Source organism: Bombus bifarius, unplaced genomic scaffold, assembly GCF_011952205.1.
Source record: "Bombus bifarius isolate JDL3187 unplaced genomic scaffold, Bbif_JDL3187 scf7180000009200, whole genome shotgun sequence".
NCBI classification, from domain to species: Eukaryota; Metazoa; Arthropoda; class Insecta; order Hymenoptera; family Apidae; genus Bombus; species Bombus bifarius.
The window spans coordinates 545264-559091 of record NW_022884965.1 but is presented as its reverse complement, the minus strand read 5'-3'; the positions used below and the strand labels follow the sequence as shown (position 1 = coordinate 559091).

Below are 13828 nucleotides of genomic sequence, written 5' to 3'. Positions count from 1 at the left end.
TGGCAATTCGATAAGTTCCTCGTCGAATATCGGAGACGCTCTAATTCCCGAGAACGACTCGGCGATTTTATTTCCAGTCACATTGTCGCGATTTCGTAACGCGACGTAATCGTTCTCGCCGATCCAATTAAGGAGCACCTGCATTAAGGGGCGCCAGTGACGCGCGTCGATAACAATATGATAATGAACTTCAGGTGTGGTGTTGACAGAATCGTAACGCGCAAACGAAAGTGGATGCACGTCGGTCGACCGGTTACGCGCGGTTATCGTTCCGAAGCTTTTGTTCCTCGCTGTAAATGGTGCGAAGGTCGTCACCGATTTGGAAACGGGTGGAAGCCTGCGCGATCCACGCTCGCGTGACTTTGATCTATTTTTCAACGCACGATCACGCTCTCCATCACGATCCGGTTGTATCACAGCGAAGCCTTTTGTGTCGTCCTCGCCTGCACGCGCTGTTTAATCGCTCGACGAACGGGCTCCTGGAAACGATTCAGCGTTCGATTGCTCAACCAGGAGTCCAAGTCTCGTACCGCCGCCTAGCGCTGCGTTACTTTTCATTATTAATAGAAATACCAAGATACGGGTAAATACACGAAGGTTCGCGAGCACCGTTTCACAGAGAACCAAGTCTATGAGATAGAGAGAACAAAAAAGAACGTGCTTACGTTAATCGTTGCATCGTTCTAAATGTTTTTTACGTAGAAGAGTGAACGCCATAGAATCTGATCTGTTCATTTGAAAAATGTCGGCTTGCACAAAGAAAACGTATGAATCGAGTAGAGGGATAGCTCCTGACGCATTGGGTCAGCTGGATAGAACGTCATTGAAAATTTACGTAAGATTTGCGCAATTTTCGTCCGACGATGATGTTTAGTAATGATGATGCTCGCTTTCCTTTTCCGTGGAAACGATGTCTTAAATTGCGTCTACAAACGCAAAACTTGGTTTACGTCTGATTTATAGCACGTTTCTGAGGAGCTTGCACGCGGGAGAAAGCCACGCAACGGGAAAAAAAAAAAAGAAATCGCGCAGCAAGAAAATACGCGCGTCGTCGATGATTTGATTACGAAATCGCGATGCGTGAAGAAGACTCTAGAAATTCGTCAAAGGTGAGACCATCTCTGTTCCGTCTCACCGATCTGGAGACACGGTCTTAATTGTTTCGCGAGATCAACGATCGGTCATTCAGATGGATCGATAACAGGTAGAAGGTTGTGTACGAAGACAATTGTTTTAACGAGCCAGTTGTCCGTTCTCCTTGCGTAACCGTGCGTCTGCCGTGTGCATAGCCTTGTCAAGAGGAGTCGAAAAGTCGCGAAGAGGAAAAATGTCATTTTACGTTACACGGTGCACGAGATAATACGACGAGCCAGACGCTTTCTGCCTCGGTTAATCTCGGATTACGCGCGAAGATACATAACCGACTACGTACCATTTGATGAGTGAACACCTTTCTTAATCTGCTGGAGTCGGCAAGATTCGAGTTACGTAAAAATATTACCGCTAACATCTCCCGTCCACTAGTTTAGAAAATTTTACACATACGACATTTATGTCGCCCACTAATTAATATCTGCTCGTAGAAAAACACTGCATCCCTTATGATCGGCGTACCATTCGTCTAGCGAATTGTACTTGGTCGAATTCCTTCGCTGGGTATCGTGCTTGTTAAAGAAACGTTCCGAGCATACTCGAGCTATAGTTCGACAATACGCGGCGAAACGTCGAGTCAGTTCACGCCATTCCCGGTGGTCAGCTGATTCGATTGAAACCAAGATCGAAGGCGGCCGCGTACAAACGTTCACCTCGTTACATGGCAGCGGCTAGTCAATCCGCTAGTCAGAAAGCCGTACAACGAGACGTAGGTGTGTGTACGTCGATTACGTGGGTGCAGTGACTTCCATGTCGACGCGAGAGCGAGAGAGATGCATGTTTTAACAGGAGCGTCGAGAATGAAACTCGCTCGCGCCTCGGATAAGCTATATCTATCTTTTCTCTCGACGCGTTACTACGTCTATTCTAACGATCTACAGACCATCGGTTGCCTCACCTTAAATCGAGGATGGCTGGCTAATGGTTGGCCAACAGCGTTAGCTTTCCTAGCCTTCACAGCCTTTGAACACAATGAACGTTGCGCGTGCCGAAAATTAATTGGGACGAGAGATAGATCGAATCGAGGGGGTATTTGTTAGGAAACGCGAATAGAAGCAAAAGATATTAGGATATTACCGGTTAGATCGCTGTCACCGATAACTTCGTTGCTGATTTCTACCGATTACTAGCTAGCATTCGCGGTAACGTTGAATAGATAGTCTGAATGTTACTTCGAGACGGTATTAATCGCGAGAAAGAGGTAATGTTTAGGATTCAGTGACTATAATAACCGACGGTACAACGGTTAATTTCCATTCGTACGAAGAACGGCAGAACCGATGCACGGGTTCTCGTGTAGAACCACCGCTTTCCATAGAAAGTTTCGCGTCCTTTGTTTTCCTCGGTCGCGGTTGTCTCGCGACGAGACATCGAAAGCATTCAAGATCGTCCTGGTATTACGAATGACGAAACGGACAGCCACGTAACGATACTCGTGCGTTCAGTTATATCCGGGTCAGGAACGTGTCGCCCCTAGGAATCTACTACGTTTATCACCGTATTTAACCACGACGAGGTACTCTTCTCCGATTTCCGTGAATTCTCTGGCCGTTCGTCGATTACTAAATGTTAACCCGACTTCTGCGACACTCCGTCGCCTCTCCTTCTCTTTCTGGAGGCCACAGCGTGGAACATCGACCGAGTAAAAAGGAGACGAGGGCACACTCGATGTGTATCTGTCTGTCCCTTGGAACCGTTCACCTCATTACGTACCCCGTTCCCGCACACACAGCGCGCGGACGTGTGTTTCACTTCGTCGAGCGTTTACGTGGGTGTGCAGCGTACCGTATCGGATATCGAGCGCGAAAAAGATAACGGTATGCCCGGCCCGCGATAGCGAGAGTGAGATCAGATGCTTTCGAAACCTCGCGGACGTTCGTGGCTAGTTAATACACGGGAATATTCTCATGGAAAATGCCCTGTACCGCTTCGACAACTAACGCGCCATACTGAGAATCTATAATGTCATTCTATCGATAGTTCTGTCTTGAAGACTCGAAGAGCGTCTTGGGTTCCTCACGTTTCGTAGTCCGTGATCGCAAACTCGTATTTCGATTTGGGTTATAGCCGTCGACCTGTGGAACGAAGAGAAACTTCCATGTTTAAAATATCGCCGATACAGGCTGAGAAAAATGAGCGTGAATAGTAAAAGATGTGCCTAAATAACGATGATGTAAGATATCCAAAAGTAGGTACGGTTCGACGAACACTCGTAAATTAATTCGGTGGTCAAACGTTGCTTTGTCAATATCAAGCATTTCGGTCTACTTACAGACTTGCTAACACGACACCGATGTTGAAACTTTGCGTACAATAGTAGTTTATACTTCGGATATACCGAACGTCGGATTTCTTGAAATCACGGCTACAAGTACTTACGGGCACAACAGATCGCGCCTGATCACTACCTTCCTTTTCCACTTGCTTCATCACGCGAGTCTTATGCTCTCTTGTTCCACTGAGAGCATAGAATTTCGCAAAGTGATCGTTTCGAGTCACGCGTAGAAAGGCAAGATTAACTACATTTTGACATCTATCCCTCTCTTCTCCTCGCTTGTCATTTTCAATGGAAACAAGCGTTTCGAATTTACGAGTAATTTATCTGAAAGATTTGCACGAGATATTCATCGTTCAGGATCTTTTCCGATGGACGTTACGTGCCCCGGATTTCGATATTAGCGTCGTGATTCACGACGCCACGAATCGGTCGAAAGTTAACGGCGAGATAAAGGGAATCGCGAATTCATGCAAATTTCTAAGGAAATTCCAAGCGGCTGCGCGCGTTTCGCTTTGTTTACGACACGAGATGAAAATTAGAACGGAGACGGTGGGAATGGGTCTCAGGAAATTTTGAAACGAACACCGTGTCCCGCTTGTTGCACCTTTCTAACTCGTGGCTGTACGCGAATCGAAATAGCAAAGGTTAAACACGTTGTTCGCACACGCCCCTGTAACTGCGTAACTTTCATGGCCGATCGGTACATTTCCACGCCTGTGTGCATTTCACGCGATCAAATCTATAGCATCGCAATTATGAATTGGATCCGCGGAATAATTTTTTCAACAAACGTTTTGTCTGTTATTTAACGATAACCGCGATATATTTTCGGAGCGTGATTCGTGAGGATTAATGCGGTGGTTTGTTTCCATCTTCGATTGTTAATATTTGTCAGAAGTTAACTTGCGCAACCTTTCGTCTTCGTACTTTCTTTGTACTCTCCTCTCGCGTCACAAGGTAATCTCTCCGAATTGTCTTCGTCGATGCAACGAACGTTCGATGTCAATCTCGTGGCATAGTAATTAATCACGTGTTCGTTCGGAACGTAATAATCGTGCTTAACGAGGTAACCGCTTTCTACGTTCTCCGTCTCGCGCGATTTTTGCATAACCTGAATTGCAAGGTTAAACAATCGGTGATTCGTGCTTTCGACCACCTACTGATTACTTACCGCTTCGACAATGCTATCATCTCGAGAAACGGCAGCGCCTTATACGCTTCTTTCATACGGACTCTTTGATTATGCGCGAATTGCCGCTGCCTTTCTGACGTCTTGCACCGATCTCAGATCGATAGCGGTTTCTTCCGTATCTAACGCAACGAGTACCTTTATGCAAGTTGTTATCCAGCAACTTAATTTACGAATGTTTTAAAAAAACTCACTCACGTATCTCCTTTCACGCCTACTTTCCTCTTCCTCGTGCTATGACTTCACGAATTTACTTTCACGACGATTCGCGCGCGCTCATCTACCTAACGGTCTAAGCGGAAGGTTAAGGTCCTGTTTGAATATTCGGTGAATCCGCTGCCCACGCAGCATCAACGACCTCGTCTTCCGGCACTTGGTCGCTACTTAAGTAGAAAGAGATTTGTAAGGGGAGAGAAGATCGTGGGATCGAGGCACGAATGCCGATGAGGTCGGAGTATCTTTAATAACGCCGAGGGATCCAGCGAATCGTGAGTAGGTGTTCCCAAGTGATCCGCAGGATTGAAGACTGGAGCGAGGGGCGTTCACTGGTTACCATTATGCATTCGTTTATATCGGTGAAGTTGCAAGCAGCCCTGCGAACAAACGCGATCTCTCAGCGGTCTTTCTCTTAAACAGACGATTAATCACGGGTAAAAGGGTAAGGGGAATGACGCGCAGCCTATCCCACGGCATCCCGTGATTGTAAAGTTTTATTTCGTAAAATATGTTTCCGATCGCGTCGCGTACGTCACTGTGAGTCACGTTCGCGCTGTTGCGTCGTCGGTCAATAACTTCTAATCCGAACAACCGTTCTATAACGCGACGTTCTAATTAGCCGCTTCGCACGTGGGAATTCGACTCGATCGCTTGCCAATTTCTTCTCAAACGTTAATACGTAGGTATATTCCGGTGGAAATCGATCGTTAAAAGCAACTAGCCATTATATGCGAGCGTTACTTTCGCGCGCTGGTCTTTGCTACCGATATTTGTTAAATAAACTACTCGAAGTTAGCAGTTGATACGTTCCATACTAACGTTAACGTTAAAAGAATGATTTAATCGCGTTGCTTCGATGCAGGCTGATTGAAAAAAGACTTTTGAAAGGTATACGATTAAACGGTCGGTCGATGCAGAGTCCGATATCGTTGATTGGAAGAACGGCGGAAGTCTTCTAACTTCGTTTGGCCGATCTCGCTAAATTATGGTCGGTGTTTCGCTTTTATCGAGTCGTCCACTGGTTACGAAAGCGCGCTTGTCTCGTTCTATCCAATTTGTATTACGCTATTTGTATTACGTATTCCGTACGCCAGGTAAAACGGAATTACTGCGGGAAATATCGAAGGGAAACAGGCGGAAATACGAGTACGAGACCTCGTATTCATCGCCACCTCTTTTGGCAGATGCGTCTTTTCACTTTTAAGGCCGTCCAGTGGACGAGGCACCGTTACCCGATTGCATCCACGTACTAAGACGCGCGTCTAGAAACACCGATTCACTTGACCAAGAAGCCTGCGGCCTTGTAAATTCTCTTTCACCCGAGGATACTCGGTTTACGGCTGGAGTAGAGGGAATCTCGTCGATCTGACTAGAAAACAGTTTCCATGGACGCGATGGCACAACTATCGAGGTCGTGTCTTTGTCGTTTCACGATACGACTTGCGTATCGGAATCTGTTAACACCCGTTCGGTCGCCGCTCAAGTGGTACGTGATTCTTGCTTTTTTGCTAATCAGTTGCCTAATAGACTTATCCTTTAAAAGTTTCCTTTATGAATATGAAAAAGAAAAAGACAAAAGACGAAATGTCTTAAAGTGGAAAAGTTTAGCGCGTGTTAGCTCGACATGGTTAGCTCGACAAAGCTATTTGTCGGCGATGAAATGTCGCTGTAACGAATATTCACAGTCCGTAAATGAAAACGTAAGTGTTACGAAAGCGGGTGGTCGCACAATGCCACGAAACTGTATCGCTTTCGAGAGAGAAATTCCCCAAGAAAGTTTTCCTCGGCGAACGTAATTGGTCCACGTGATGTAGAAACTGGGTCGCAAGTTATTCTCGGTCGTCACGTTCCATCTTGCAATTGTACCGCTGGGATTATGAATTTAATTGCGAACCGCTAATACAATACTCTCGCAATTACTGCTAATTATTGGCGCGCGTCTTCGTTCTGCTGATTCGTACGCGCTTGCTTGCACGACACTTGTCGACGTTAATCGTCAGGGAACATTTCCACCTTTCACTCGTCCACTCAATGTCGAAAGGATTAATTCTCACCTAATCCGAACACATGGCTGGATTGATAGACGATTGCGCAAAGCATTATGCATCTTCTGATTATTACCATATACGATGCCCATGCGCGGAGACACAGCACGATGCACATCTCTGTGATTGCTAGTTTTCCACTTGTCCCTTCCTTTCGAGGTCGTTCTCCGTCGTTTAATAATGAGAAAGGTCGACGGATGTTTCACCGAATCCACTGTTTCCACTTCGTTACTATGCATTGCTCAATCCTTTTATCTTTCATCCTTCCTAGATAAACGGATCTGCCTGTCCTCGAAGGACGGCTACGTAATTCGTAAAGAAGAAGAAGGCTTCGATCCTAACGAGAAACGCGAGACAACAAATGGCATGCGCGTTTTTTAGACGTTTCGTTATGGTCGCCGATCATATCGTGTTCCAAGACTGTATCGGATTGAATAAAACGCAGGGTGTAGCGGGTGACGGTAACCGGTGCGGTTACGATTCGATGCTCCACTTAAAGTGGGAATCGGTTCCCAAAGTCACGCAAAGAAACCTAAAAACCGTTACACGGAGCAGATATATTCGTTAGATTTCCCAGCCCGTAGGCGTCACAGGTATTCGTGAAATCGACGCGGAAACGATTCTGCTTTTAATTTATTGCGAATCAAACGCAATGCTCGTTTTACCGTTCGAACGAAGTACGCGGTGCGTCGATCGAGAGAAATGCTTTGATTTACAGACTCTCGTATCTTTCTCTCTCTCTGTTGAAGTCGGAAGTCTATTCAACGAGTCGTATAAATTCTCGAGATTTACAAGAACGACAGGAAGGCGATGCTTGAAATTCCTCGTTTTTCGTGATATACTCGGCAAAACTGTTGGATCGCGCGAAATCCAACGTTCTGATTCCATGCCAAATGCGAAAAACATCGAAATTAACAGTGCGCCTATTCGTTGTGCGGCAATCGCGGCTGGCAATGAAACTCGAAGCAACTCACGACGTGAATCGTACTTACTCGTGTTCTCTGACTTGGAATGACCCGCCAACGCGATAGGCCCGTGTTTTCCACGCTGTTTGCTCGATTCACAAATTCCTCTTTTTGCTGGCGCACACAACGATCAAGATTGCGAAACTCCGCTCCGGTGCACGGACAATCTGGGTGTTCGTGCCGCGAGGAAACTATATCGGAAAGAGAAATCCGCTTAGTTTGGCGTTGATCGGTGGGACCACTAACAGCGGTTAGATAGAGTAAGCAGGCTTCGAAACTGTATCACGAAATTGACGCAAACTGCTGCGCTTCCGCGTAGAAATCGGTAGTAACGTGTACTCGATTATGTTAATCACATTCAATTTATAAGCGATGTCATTTGTTAATGACAACATTTCTTCCTACCTTGATTTACGATCCAGCTTAATACGGGAATTATAGTTTCCCAATCGCAACTGATAGTTCGCTTCTTTCGCTTCTGTCAGGGTCTTTCAATTTCGACACGATCACAAAATATTTCAATTTCTATAAATTTCATCATCAACTCCACCCAAGAGACTGATGGAATCAGTTTCAAAGTTTACGTTCACCCTTCCAAAACAAGAGAATTCCATAAATGGAAAGCAAAGACAAGATTCGTTGCCTTTGGTGTGTTCTTACAAAAAACTAGGGATTGCGCATTCTGGATCTATAATAATTATACACTTTTCCTTTGCGTAATTGGACGCGTGACTCGACGGTAATTGTGCGCGCAGCTGATTCGATCATCGAGCAATCCTTTCCGATCGCTAGGGAGTAATCAAATTATTCCGAGATCGTGTGCCGGATCGTTGAAGAGGAACACAGGAAAGCCTAAGTCACGAGGAAAAGTTCCGAGTCACCTATCGACCGTGTTATTCAATACAGAGACCGTCTCGGTAATTCGTTGCCGTTGCACAATTTAAAAAATTGAAAATGGAAAAGTTTAAGATCTGAATTTATCGTACCAACAAGATGCAATTCCGTAATTTCGCGACTGCGAGTTTATTTGGCGGGAACTCAATGCAACTGGAGTATGCTTATGATATTACGTTGCTACATTCCCGGGCTCGCGCAAACGTGATTCGGGTTTGTACAGTCTAGAACGGTGTAATTGCTGCTTCGCGTTGCATGCAATCGCGAACGAAGGTATTTAATTTGCCGCAACTGTATGGACCTTTATTAATCATGGGAAAACTCGAGAGTACAATGCATTAACAAGCGAGTCTTACATATGGAATTAGCTGCAACGAAGAAAGGACGGACTATCGATGTGCTATATGGCATTCGATTGCGTAATCGTATTGAAATTGCAAGTGGCGGACCATGGGTACCGCGGAAGTATCTTGATCTCTTCTCAGAATTAATGGGAACGAACGTTGAAAATAGACGTCCGGCTTGAAATTCTAAGCAAATTTCCGTGCAATATGTTTAGCAAAGTGGCAAGGTGGACACGCGGTAACCGCGGACATGCACGCGCCTTAAACTGTTTAAACTGTCCGATATTATGCAAGCCGTGTTCCAGTTTTAAAGCCCCGCTTCGGTATTCCAACTCACTTTCACTCATTCACTCGCTAACTCTTTTATCATGACTTCTCTCGCTCGCTCTTCTTTCTCGGCCTGCCTCCTTCCCGCGTTCTTTTTCTCCCTCTCGTTGCCATTCGTATGACTTTCACTTCTCTTAGCTTCGTAAGTCGTTCCTTCCTCGCCCCGCGTCTTTCGCTGCAAACTTCCACTTGTAACGCCTTAGAAAACCATAGTCCTATGATTTACAGAGTGCCCCGGCGACTCTCGTTGCTTTGCAAACTATGGACGCGAATCGCTCCACCGTTCGATACTGAAAATCGCTTCCCGTTTCGCGGTTCCCGAACGAAGCCCTTTTTACATGCACGTTTATCTCGAAAGATCCGTATCTCGTTAAAAACACAATCGTAAACCGCGTAATTTACGAGGCAACGGAAAGTTTACGATGGCGTTGTGGCGATGAAAATCGTCCTCCTGGTTTTCATATTTCGAAGGAGTTGTTCGTTTCGTTTTGCACGGACCAACTGTTGCGTGATCCTGCGATCCCAGGAACGTACGGTATTCAAGTACCGAGCTCCTTGCAATGTGGGAGATGTTATTAGGTTGTCGTTATGATATTTACCTCGTAGTCTATTAGAGAGGTCTGTAATGCGTCAACGGCTGATTCCAGCGTCTCGCAAAGCTATCCTCGTCTTTCGTTACATACTCAGCCAGCTTTATTCTCAGCGTGTAAAAATTCTAATTAGCCGTTCTAACAGGTCGCAATTACGTAATTTATGGACTGACGAGTTTGTTATAGGTGGTAAATAGGCACCTTATATGGCCGTAGGTCGTTAGAAGGGACGAATTTACGGTAATATCGGTACCGAGAAACAATCTGTTTCTTAAATTTCGACTATTATCGCCTCTGCTACCAAAGGTTAGACACGTTCCGGGAAACCCCTGAAATTGCTAGTTTTACGACATGTTTAGGCGTCACTTAACTCGGCACTCCTATTGGTTTTGCACGGACAATGATTTTATGGTTTCCGAATTATGTTTGAACGACCAGCAGGACTGTGATTAGGTAAAATACCAACCGCTGGTACTAATTGCACGGAAACTCACGCGTACCAAGTTGCCGACGATAATTTGTTAATTATATTGTAAAATATTGTTAAATTGTATTGTAAATATTGTTAAATATTGTATTGTTAAATATTTGTTAATATGTTCGTGATTCCATGGTATTGATGATACGTTTGCCGATCGACTTATCCCATTTTTACATTCGTGTCGAACAAATTGGTGTCTCCGATGCGATTGGTCCTGCTTCATACGCTTTGAAATATGAGAATTCCAAACGCGAACACGAGGTAGTTAAATTATAGTTTCACGGTTTTTCCAATTACCACGAAATCGTTAACGATTTAAAATCAAAAGTCCGGTAGCTGCCGGTGTAAAGCGCGCTCGTTAAAACGCGCGTTACGATAATCAGCGTAACGTAATCATTTCTCAGCTATACATCGAAGAAGGCGTTCCTCCAGGATGGCTTTATTGTGAGCGATAATGAGACCACGTTGTCTGTCTGGTAATACAGTTCTCACATTTCTGCAACATTCAATAAGGCTGAATGGTGTAACTTTACATCCACGATCTCCCGCCTCTCTTTGCCACCCACCCCCGGTTGATGTCATGTGAAAATTCAGCGAGTATCTCTCTCACAAAAAGAACCCGCCGAAAACCGCAGCTCTTGCGAAACCCGGCTCGGCCGTTCAACGAGTTTTGTAATTTTTCCGTCACAATGAGCCGCGCACGACCGCCACTCCCCCGTTTATTCTCCATTATCAAGATTTTAACGAGAGGAATGTCTGGCCGAGCACGCGCCCTCCTACGAATCCGCGAAGGCTTCTTAACACGTCGATCAAACGATAACAAGTAGCTCGCGTTGATTGGAAAAATAAAATACACGGAGACATATTAACAACGAAGGTCAAACGACTAAAAGAATGCCAAGGAGCACGGTCAGAGAATGTACGCGTACACGAGTGACGAAAAATTGGAACGCGCGTCGAAGGTGGGACCGCGTTTCATTTGACATTTACTCCATCGCAGCCAAAGTGCGCGAACATTCACGGGATCAGTATATTATTCGCCTTTCTAGAACGTCTGAAACACCTCTCGTCATCGGCCCTGACGCTCGATCGCATTACATTTTATACGAACGCCAGGCAAATGTCAGAATCGTACGAGATCCGTAAGAAATCTTATTATCCCTCTTAAGGAAAGAGGATTCCTCACGCGAAATCGATTTCACGCCAGGAGAAAAGATCGCGCCGCTGCGGAGGAAATTGAATTGCGACTCGATGCGATACCGCAGTAAGTACTGCAACGTCGCATTCCTTACAACAACGACGAGATGGGTTATCGGTATCGTATATCATTCCTCCGAAAAGGAAAGTCGTAAAGCGATCGTGTTCCAAAAGGAGAATCGTAGGAATTCGTGGTCGAAAGGGTCGACAAATATTTAAGGATCAGCTGCCTTACCATTGCGGCAAGGTCGACGTCGGTCTATCGGAAGGTCGAGAGAACGGTATCAGGATATTCGTCCGAATGCTCGTTTTGTCGTACCTTCTGAACTATATTCTCTTCAAGGTCGATCCCGTCACGCAGTCCAGAGAGCTCACTTTCCTCCATTTCGATTTTTCCTGGTGACCTTCGTCGCGGCTAGTTGATACTTTCAATGACACCGGGAAGAGCGCCAAGCTGCGTCTCCTTGCTCGAAGTACATCCACGAGGACGCGCGTTGCCCTCGTAATCGTCGCCACGTTCGATAAACAATTCCAGCAGATAGTTTGTTCGCGATGACCACGCGATGGTAATTGACCACGATGATTATAGATGGTATTATAGGTGGTTTAATAGGATTTACGCAGCTTTTCGTATTACGAAACGAAAGTGTGATTCATGTGTGCCGCGATTTAGCGAGGTCGGTCTATTAACGAGGTATAAAAGTAAAAGTCGCTTGGGTGGGAACGATTGCATCTATAATCATATTTTCTTGTTTGTTTGCCAAGGGCTGCCACGTTAATCGCGCTTCGCGGCGCACCAGTTTCCACAATTCCGTGTAATTTCAATTAACGACTGGTATCCGTGATGTGTCCACGCATGTTACGAACAGCGACCGTTACGAACCACGTTAGGTCGCTAATAGAAAGTACCCTCGCGGTTACAAACCAGGCCGTTCGTTTTTACACTGTCGGACGAAGAAAATTTCCAACGTGCGTCGAACCCTTGCCGCATGACTTCATATTTTACTTGCAAAACTGAAAGCATTTGGATGGAACGCCGCGAAACTGGAAGGCGAAGGTTGGCCAAACGGTTCTTGTTTCTCGTGCTTTTTGTTCCTCGGTGTTATCGTACAGAAAAATGTTCTCCGTCTCGTTGAACAATAAGGGCGTGTTAAACTTGCGAAAGAATTGAATTTCCGACCGCTGCCTCGATAAACCGGTCTTGATCTAATTAAACGCGTTCTCGGTGATCGATCGCGTCTACGAGTTATTACGCGAGGCTTACCTTCGCAGCGGCTCCGATACAACCCGCATCTCCAATTACAGTTGCTTAATTCTACCGGTAACGGGTGTCTCTTCTCGTCCTTCGCATCAACAAAAATTCATTACCGGTATCCCGCGCGTCAGATGCGCGCAGCCTAATGACAATTATGTAATCGCTCTGTTATTCCTTCGCCGCACATGGGAAGGTAAAGAAACACACCGGGAGTTGGGCGTTCCACGGTTTCACCGCGCCTCGTAGCTCCGCTGAGCGCAAAAACGTTGACCCAGAAATGCTTTCGATGCACGTGGTTGCTATCGCTTTCGATCGGCAATTGGGGAAAAGTTGGAAAATAGAAGCGAACGCCAACTTTCGACTCGTATAGTTCGTTTCGTTCGTATGTATTTACCACTTTCTCGTTTTTCCTAACTTTTGTCAAATTTGACACACTCGTGCTACCCTGTCTTAAGTGGTGAACGAGGATATCTAACGGAAGCATTGGCTCATAGATTTTGACAGTTTAGTCGCAACTCCGGTAACACCGTTATAGAAGTGGTAACGACGTGAAAAAGGATTTACATACAAGCAGCCGGCCTAGGCGTTACTGTACAGGCACGTATTCTCACGACGAAAGTACAACAAGGAATGGCGTAAGTCACGTTTCTAACAAATCAATTCGTCTTTCCAGCGGTGGCGCGGTCTCACGATGAAGTTGTGCCAGAAAGCTTTAGTGGGATAATCGAATCCGCCAGCAGACGAAACAATGGTAGAACGTAGAAACTATATTCAACGATAGCGTATTATTTAGCTGGTAACAAAGTGGCACCGCAACCGCTGCCAAACGCAACGCATCTCGCTCGCTTCATATCTCTCTTGTACTCCTGATGAAATATCGTTCGCAAATTCGCAC

General features: G+C 45.6%; 1 protein-coding gene across 5 annotated transcripts in view; it reads left to right on the top strand.

Moving 5' to 3' along the window:
• The window catches only part of LOC117214191, a 41406-nt gene that overhangs the window by 14179 nt on the left and 13399 nt on the right, over positions 1 to 13828 (top strand). The window lies entirely within an intron of this gene.